The sequence below is a fragment of the Camelus dromedarius genome, chromosome 14 (assembly GCF_036321535.1).
Source record: "Camelus dromedarius isolate mCamDro1 chromosome 14, mCamDro1.pat, whole genome shotgun sequence".
In the NCBI taxonomy this organism is placed as follows: Eukaryota; Metazoa; Chordata; class Mammalia; order Artiodactyla; family Camelidae; genus Camelus; species Camelus dromedarius.
The window spans coordinates 51,538,199-51,546,455 of NC_087449.1; the positions used below are offsets into that span (position 1 = coordinate 51,538,199).

General features: G+C 40.2%; 1 long non-coding RNA gene across 1 annotated transcript; it reads left to right on the forward strand.

Annotated features, from left to right (window-relative positions):
* Positions 1-3,092: 3,092 nt before the first annotated feature.
* LOC116156802 (uncharacterized) lies at positions 3,093-7,875 on the forward strand. The gene is made up of 2 exons (XR_004140661.2): positions 3,093-3,260; positions 7,491-7,875. It is a non-coding gene; the product is annotated as an uncharacterized LOC116156802 (long non-coding RNA).
* The last annotated feature ends 382 nt before the right edge of the window (positions 7,876-8,257 follow it).

Here is an 8,257-nt window from a genome sequence, read left to right on the forward strand (position 1 = left end):
ATGAGTATGAGTTGATTTCCTCTGTAGAATGACCCTTTAGAATCTTCAAGGAAGTGACTAAATCATTCCTAAGGCTTCACTTACAAAATTAGTGATTTTGTGAAAAGCAAGAGCTACTGAAATTCTCATTAGATGAGCTTTTGTGACCCAATCTTCATGAAAGGAAAGCTCAGAAGAGGCACAGATACTGCTATTTACTAGGCTTCAATAATAGCCCAGGATACACCTGTTGTCTCATGTAACTCTCACCACATCTTCATGAATTAGGCATTATGCCCTCATTTGACAGATAAGGGTACCGAGGTTCATTAAGTATGTTGGCCAAGGTCAGACAGCTTAGTAATATGTTGAATAAGGATTCAAACCCAGTCAGGAATGACTCCAAAGCAGAAACTCCACTGCACCACTGTTGAGAAAAGGCCTTGAATATGTAAGAAGCAGGCTGGTACAAGGAACTGATCTGTAAAGCAGAATTCAAATATACTAATTAGGAGTGAGAAACATGATTGTCAAGTGGCTATAATTGATGGGCCAGCACATCCCTCTTTATAGGACAGCCTCCATGAAAAGCCAAATTATCATTAGAAGGTGGCTGGGGCAATTGGAATCTGAGCAAAAGGAAGGAGTGAAAAGAAGATGAATCATTGAACCAGCTCCACTCAGAGCAAAATTGCTGGTTAGGGCTCTGGCTTCCGCCCTCTCTCTTTCACTCAGTAAACTTTTATTGACCATCTAGTGTGTACCAGGCACTGTGCTGGGCTCTGGATATCCAGTGGAGAAGATTCCAGCCCAGCAAGACGTGGCCGGGTGACACTGCCTGGACTTATTCCTCCCCTCCCCCACGCCTTGTATTTTTGGCTCAGGAAAGATCCACCTCCTGTTGCCATACTCTCCACTCTTGCATCAGCTATGTTGAGACCACTGATTGGCCAAAGCTTTTTCTATTCCTCAATCACATCCCAGTCCTGAAGATACATCTAGACTGGTTTTGAAATATTCTTGATGTGTCTTCAGCTTCAGACCCTCTCAAAGATTTTAACCCTAATGGGAGTCTCATTGGTTCTGTATTCATTCTTCCTGAATTAATTTTCTGATCCCAAATTCTGGGATCATTTTGCCATAATAGAATAATCTTTTACCCTGATCATACCTGGGGCTATGATTTATCAGCCCAGATATAATTTTCTGAGCTCTTATTGTTTGGCCGCACCCTCCCATCCCATCTCAGAATATAATTTCTGCCTTGGGGGAATTTCAGGAAAGAAACCCAACTCCAGCTGATTTATTTGATATAGCTAAAGCAGCCTCAACTTCTGTGGCTCATTGACACATTCATTCATTTAATTACTCATTAAGCAGGCATTTGGCTAGGTGCTGAGAGAGGTCCTTCTGGCTGACAGGTCCTGAGCTGGCAAGCTGTAGGAGCAAAACTGAAATTGTCTCCAGGAGTTGTGCATTAGGGGGTATAACAACCACAGACTCAGAAAACAGAGCCAACTATCTCCTAAGAATACTGCCCAGTACTCAGGCAACTAGAGCGCTAGTTTTCAGCTATGTGACCCAAAGTGAATTTTTTTCAGCTCTTAGAATCTGTTTCCACATCTGTAAAACAAAGGAATCGAAATTAGCTCAACCACTCCAGAGGCACTGTGGAAAAAGCTGGTGTTGGGCAATAAATATAATTCAGGTCCGTCGACTGTATACTGAGCACAGAAAGCTTCAGGTTTCAAAAAGCTCACCTCTCTTAATAAATAAGTTACAAAAACTGAGGAGCTGGGTGCTTTTGGATAACTCTCCAAGAATTCCAGTTTGGCTTTGTCGGCTGTGAGCCCTCAGCGCACCCTGCAGGCAAGACCCTGTTATAGCTCAGAACAGACTGGCGAAAAGAGTGCATTTTTGAGTTTATAGGATTGTCAGGTCCCGAAAAGAGGCCAGGCAACAGCTAAGTAAAGATTGTGTGGTTGCTGAGGATATCCCGGATGCCTGTAGGATCCAGACCAGGCTTACTCTCTCGTCTTACAGGCAGGAAGCCTGAGGTCCAGAGAGAAGGCATTTACTCAAGGTCCCCAGGACGTTGGTCAAAAACAGAATCTAGAACCTTGAGGTCCAGGCCCAGTCCAGGGCAACTTACACCGTAACGGACTGTCCCAGGAGTCTCACATTTCCAGAAAGAACTGTCATTGCTCTAGTGTTCTGCTCTCCCTCTCTTCTCCTCTCCTCCACGCCTAGAGGCCCCATATATTCCCATTCTCAGACAATCACCCTGAGGCCTGCCACTGGAGCAATGCCCCAGGGCCTTGCTTGTTCCTCCTGCTAATACCCTGTAAAGACATTCGTACCCCTCCCCCCCCGAGCCCCCACCCCCCCAAGTTGACCTAGTAAGCAGGATATCGGAATTGAAGGGTCCAGTGCTAACCCTTTATAGCTTTGTGAACCTGGGCAAGTCACTTCACCTCTCTGAACCTCAGTTTCCTGCTGTGTAAAATGGGGCGGTAACGTTTACCTTCACAGGGGTTATTGTGGATGAGAACTAACGTATACAAATCAGTTAACAAAGCTTGATTCAGATGAAGTGCTCAAAGAGCTGTAATTATCATTTAAATTGTTACTGTTGTTCTCATTTTAAAGTACCTAGCTCAGTGGCTGGCAGATAGTTGGGTGTTCAAGAAAGGTGGTTATAACCATTCAATTTTAAAGTTTGGAGCACGAAGCCTAGCATTTAGCAGGAACTGAATAAACGATGGTTCGTAATGCTGTCTTTTTTGACCGAAAGGCACCCCGTACGTTTGCAGTCCGAACGTCTCTCCTGAGCAAAAGCTGCAGCCCTTACTTCTTTTCGCTCAGCAACAGGCTCCTCTTACGTAAACCACGGTGACCAATGAGCAGTAAGATGGGCGGGGTTACCTGGCAGCCAATAGCAGCCGGCAGCGGTAAGTAGGCTAGGCCCAGGCTGGTTTCCAGGCTGGTTAGGGAAGCTAAACCCCGAGGCTGTTTGCGGGGCGGGACGTGTTTCCAAATTCTCCTCTCTCTGGTTATCAACTGGTCTCTGATTGGTGCAGACTGTGGTGGCCCGCCCCCCCTCCGCCCGGTGCCGCCCCTGTGGGAGGGGGTGTGGACTTCCCTGCATGCTTTTCTTTTTTTCGCCCCTTTTCCTTTTCTTCTTCTAATGAACTGTTTGTTTTAGCTCTTGTTTTCCCCTTCCAAATTATAAGTGACATATATTATTGCAGAAGATTTGGAACATACAGAAAAGTATAAAGGTACGAAAGAAATAACCCGAAATGATATTTTTCCCCTTTGTATATTTAATGTTTTTCAGGCTTTCTACCCTCAGCTGGTGTAACTCCTGTTCATTGTTCTATTTCTGTGAAAGTGTAAAACTGGAAGCAACCAAAAAGCGCATCAAAGAGGACTGGTAAATAGATTCGTCGTCCACACAATGGAACATCCCTCAGCAAAGAAGCGGGAGGTAGCTCTCCGTGCTGTATTGTAGGTGCTCTAAGTGAGATGAAAAGATGTGCTCGATTTAATAATAGGTTAAAACAAACAAAAAACCAAGTTGCACAGTGATACATTTGGAAGGATGTCATAGACATGTACGTGATGAGAAGCAACAAAAGTCTGCAAAGGTACAGTTTGCAACTAACTGGATCCAGTTACCTGTGGGATCAAGGGATAATAGAGAAATTTTAAGACTTTGTATACTATATGTATTTAATAATTGTTTAAAGCCAAGACGTATTATGTTTGTAACTTAAAAAAAAAAAGAAACCCTTTAAAGAGTGAGGGAGGAGGAAATCCCTTCAAAATTCTAATCCTACCACTAAGAGAGATTCGATGTTAACATGTTGGGTTTTTAAAGTTATATATATTATATAATATATTACTATTATATATTTATTCTTTAAATTATGTTTATATTAATAGTATATAAATTATGCATGGTTGTGTAGCCTGCTTTTTCCACTTACTACATTTCTTTATAATTTTCAAAATATAAAGTATTCCTTAAACATAATTAAAAAATTCATAACAACATGTGATTTTACCAATAGGTCATGTTGTTTTCGGTAATTCTTTTTTTGATTGTAATTGGCTTATAATATTATATAAGTTTCATGTGTACCACATTGCAATTTGACTGCTGCATGTACTATATATAGCATGCTCACCACCACAAGTCTAGTTTCCATCTGTCACTGTACATTTGACCCTTTTTACCCATTTTGTCTTTCCCCTATCCTTTTTCCCTTCTGGTAACCATCAATCTGTTCTCTATACCTATGTGTTTGTTTTTGATTTGTTTTGTTTGTTCATTTATTTTATTTTATTTTTTAATATTCCATATATCAGTGAAATAATGTGGTATTTATCTTTCTCCATCTGACTTATTTCACTTAGCATAACACCCTCAGGTTCCATCCATGTTGTTGCAAATGGCAAGATTTCTTCTTTTTTATAGCTGAGTAGTATTCCATTATATATTTATACCAACAGACCCAATGGTGCGTCAAGTGTAAATGGCAGATAGGGATGCTGTTTGGAGTCTTAGGCAGGCCTCTACAGGTGAACTGTACGATAGGCCCTTGGGATTTGGGGGCAAGGCCCTGCCATCCCCTGTGGACAATTACTCTTCTTTTGAGAAAAAGCTCTTGGCTTGCTATTGGGCCTTAGTAGAGACTGAATGCTTAACCATGGGCCTCTAAATTAGGGTGCTATGAGAACCGAAATGCCCATCATGAACTGGGTGTTTTCTCACTCACCAAGCTATAAAGTTGGGCATGTACAGCAGCACTCTATGATCAAATGAAAGTAATATATATGTGATCAGACCTGGGCAGGCCCTGAAGGCACAAGTTACTTACATGAAGTGTCCCAAATGCCCATGGTCCCCACTCCTATAATAGTAATCTATTTCCAAGCCTACACCTGTGGCCTCACAGACAGTTCCCTAAATCAGTTGGCAGAGGAAGAAAAAATTCAGGCCTGGTTTACAGATGGTTCTATACAATATGCAGCATTATAGCCTCTTTCTTGGATACCCCTGAAGGCAGGGGTGAAGAGAAATCCTCTCAGTGGGCAAAACTTCAAGTGGTGCAAAGTTGTTCACTTTGTTCAGGAGAAGTGGTCAGAAATGCAATTATATACTGGTTCATGGGCTGTAGCCAATGGTTTGGTAAGGGAGTTGGAAGGAACATGATCAAAAAATTGGTGAAGAGAAAATTTGGGGAAGAGGTCTGTGGATGTCTCTGAATGGGCAGAAAATGTGAAAATATTTGTGTCCCATGTGAATGTCACAAGGGGTGATGTCAGCAAAGATAATAATTAAGTGGATGGGATAACCAATTGTGTGGATACCAGTCCATTTCTTTACCCAGGCACTCCTGACATCACCTAGTGGGCTCATCAATGAAGTGGCCATGATGGCAGGGATGGAGATTATGCCTGAGATGGAGATTATGCCTGGTCTGAGCAACATGGACTTCCAGTCACCAAGGCCCATCTGGCTATGGCTACTGCTGAGCGCCTAGGGTGATCAGCCAGCCACCTAGTGGTGGGTTGATTACGCTGGACCTCTTCCTTTATGGAAGGGGCAGTGTTTGGTTCTTACTGGAATAGACACCTTGGATACAAATTCACCTCCCTTGCATGCAGTGTTTCTGCCCAAACTACCATCTGTGAACTTACAGAATGTGTTATGCATCAGTATAGTATTCCACACAGCATTTCTTCTGATCAAGAAACTCATTTCACAGAAAATGAAGTGCAGCAACGGGCCTATGCTCATGGAGTTCACTGGTCTTACCATGTTTCCTACCATCCTGAAGCATCTGGTTTGATATAATGGTGAATGGCCTTTTGAAAACTCAGTTATAGTGCCAACTAGGTGGCAATACCTCCCAGGGCTGGGGCAAGGCTCGTCAGAAGGCTGTATATGCTCTCAATCAGTGTCTAATATATGGTGCTGTTTCTCCGGAAGTCAATATTCACAGGTCCAGGACTCAAGGGGTGAAAACAGGAATGACATCAATCACTATTATCCCTACTCACCCAATAGCAAAATTTTTCTTCCATTTCATATATATATGTTTGTTTCTTCATATGTATATGATTTGTTCTCTTCTCTCTCATTCTCTTCTCATGTAACAAAAATGTACTGACATTATATCCTAGTTTTAAAGTATTGTTAATTTTACATAATAGTATTTAAATTTTGGGATATCAAGGAGAAGAGTAAACATCCTCAAAGACTTTTTCCTCTTCTGGGGAAGGGATTAGTGTGTTTCCAGTTGTTCTGTGGAGAACCCTGACTAACACATGGGGAGAATTCGATTTCCAGAGTCACCTTGTTATAATGTCAAAAATGTCTAGTTTTCAACAAAAAAATTACAAGGCATAGAAATAAATAGTAAAATATGTCCCATGCACAGGAAAAAAAAATAGAAACTTTCTCTGAGGAAGCCCAGACGTTGGACTTACCACACAAAAGCTTTAAATATTATTCTTAAATGTGTCTACAGAGCTAAAGTAAACCATGGATTAAAAAACTAAAGAAAACCAGGAGAATGATGTCTAAATAGGGAATATTGATAAAGAGATAAAAATTATGGAAAGGAATCAAACAGAAATTCTGGGAGGTAAAATATATAACATAATAAATAGTGAAATAATATATAAATTGAAAATTTATAATATATAGTATAAGATAAAAATTTTACTAGAGCAGATTTGAACAGGCAGAAGAATCAGTAAACATGAAGATAGATCAATTGAAATCATTCAGTCTGAGAAGCAGAAAGAAAAAAATGAAGAAAATGAACAAAACCTAAAGGACCTATGGGACATTGTCAAGCATATCAACATGTGCATTATGAGAGTCCCAGGAGAGAGGTGAGAGAAAGGACACAAAGAATATTTGAACCCCCAATGGCAGAAAACTTTCAATCCAAGAAGCTCAATGATCTCCAAGTTGGATAAATTCAAATCCACACCTAGACACATTATAATCAAACTGTGGAAAGCCAAAGTCTACAAGAAAATCTTGAGAGCAGTAAGAAAGACACACTTGTCACATACATGGGATTTCAATAAGATTAACAGTCAATTTCTAATTCAAAACCATGGAAGCCAGAAGGCAATGGGATGACATATTTAAAGTGCTGGAAAAAACAAACACCTCCCCCTCCCCATCTATCAACCAAGAATCCTATATCTGGCAAAACTTTCCTTTAAAAATGAAAGAGAAATTAAGATAAAAGCCAAGGGAGTTTGTTGCAAATAGATGTGCCCTAAAGAAATAAGGAGGGTTCTTAGGCTGAAAGGTAAAGGACATTAGATAGAAAATCCAAAGCCATATAAAGAAATAAAGAACACTGGTTTTGGTAACTACATAAGTAAATATAAAAACTAATACTACTGTATTTTTGCAGTTTTTGTATTTGTATTGCATTTTGTATAATTGTATTTTTGGTTTTTATCTCCTCTTTTAGTTTCCTATCGGACTTAAAAGACAAATACTGAAAATGGAATACAATACACAGGATACACAGCAGTGCATATTCAAGAATAGTGGAATAACCTGGGGTCATCTCCTGTTGTCCAGGCAAGCCCTACTGTCCCCACCTGTCCCATCTGGAGAAGGGAGCTAACAGACAGCCGAATATACTGGTACTGCAACTCAAGATTGTGGGAACAGGAGTTCTGACTCAGCACAAACCTGGTTGTATAACCTTGACAATGTTACTCACAATTCCCTGCTTCAGTTGCTTTGGTTATAAAATTAAGCTAATGGTATGGACCTATTTACCAGAAATATCATGAGATTTAATAATTGTAAAGTGCTCTGTAAATAAAAATTGTTGTGCAATTGTTAAATATCTCATTACATAAAATTTCATGGAAATCTTTTTTTTTTTTTTTTTTAAAGCACACCAGTGTTTCTGACACAGACGGTTACAAAGCTGCTTAGATAGATCTGCTCCTGCAGTTCTCAGAGCTTCTCTGGTCCCTGTCTTTCCTGAGTTTTGTTAATGTCTTCTTGAGATTGCCTGTTCTTCCAGTAAATTACTCTTTTTCTCCTCCTTAAGCCAGCTATTGCTGGTTTCTGTTACTTGTAAACAAAAAGGATTTTAACTACCACAATAAACCAGTGTAGCATTTTCCAAATTGTATTCTGTGGAATGCTGTGTTCTAAAATGCTAATATGTTTTGTACAAGAATAATTCTTAACACTTTTTAAGTCCTAAAAATAGCATTC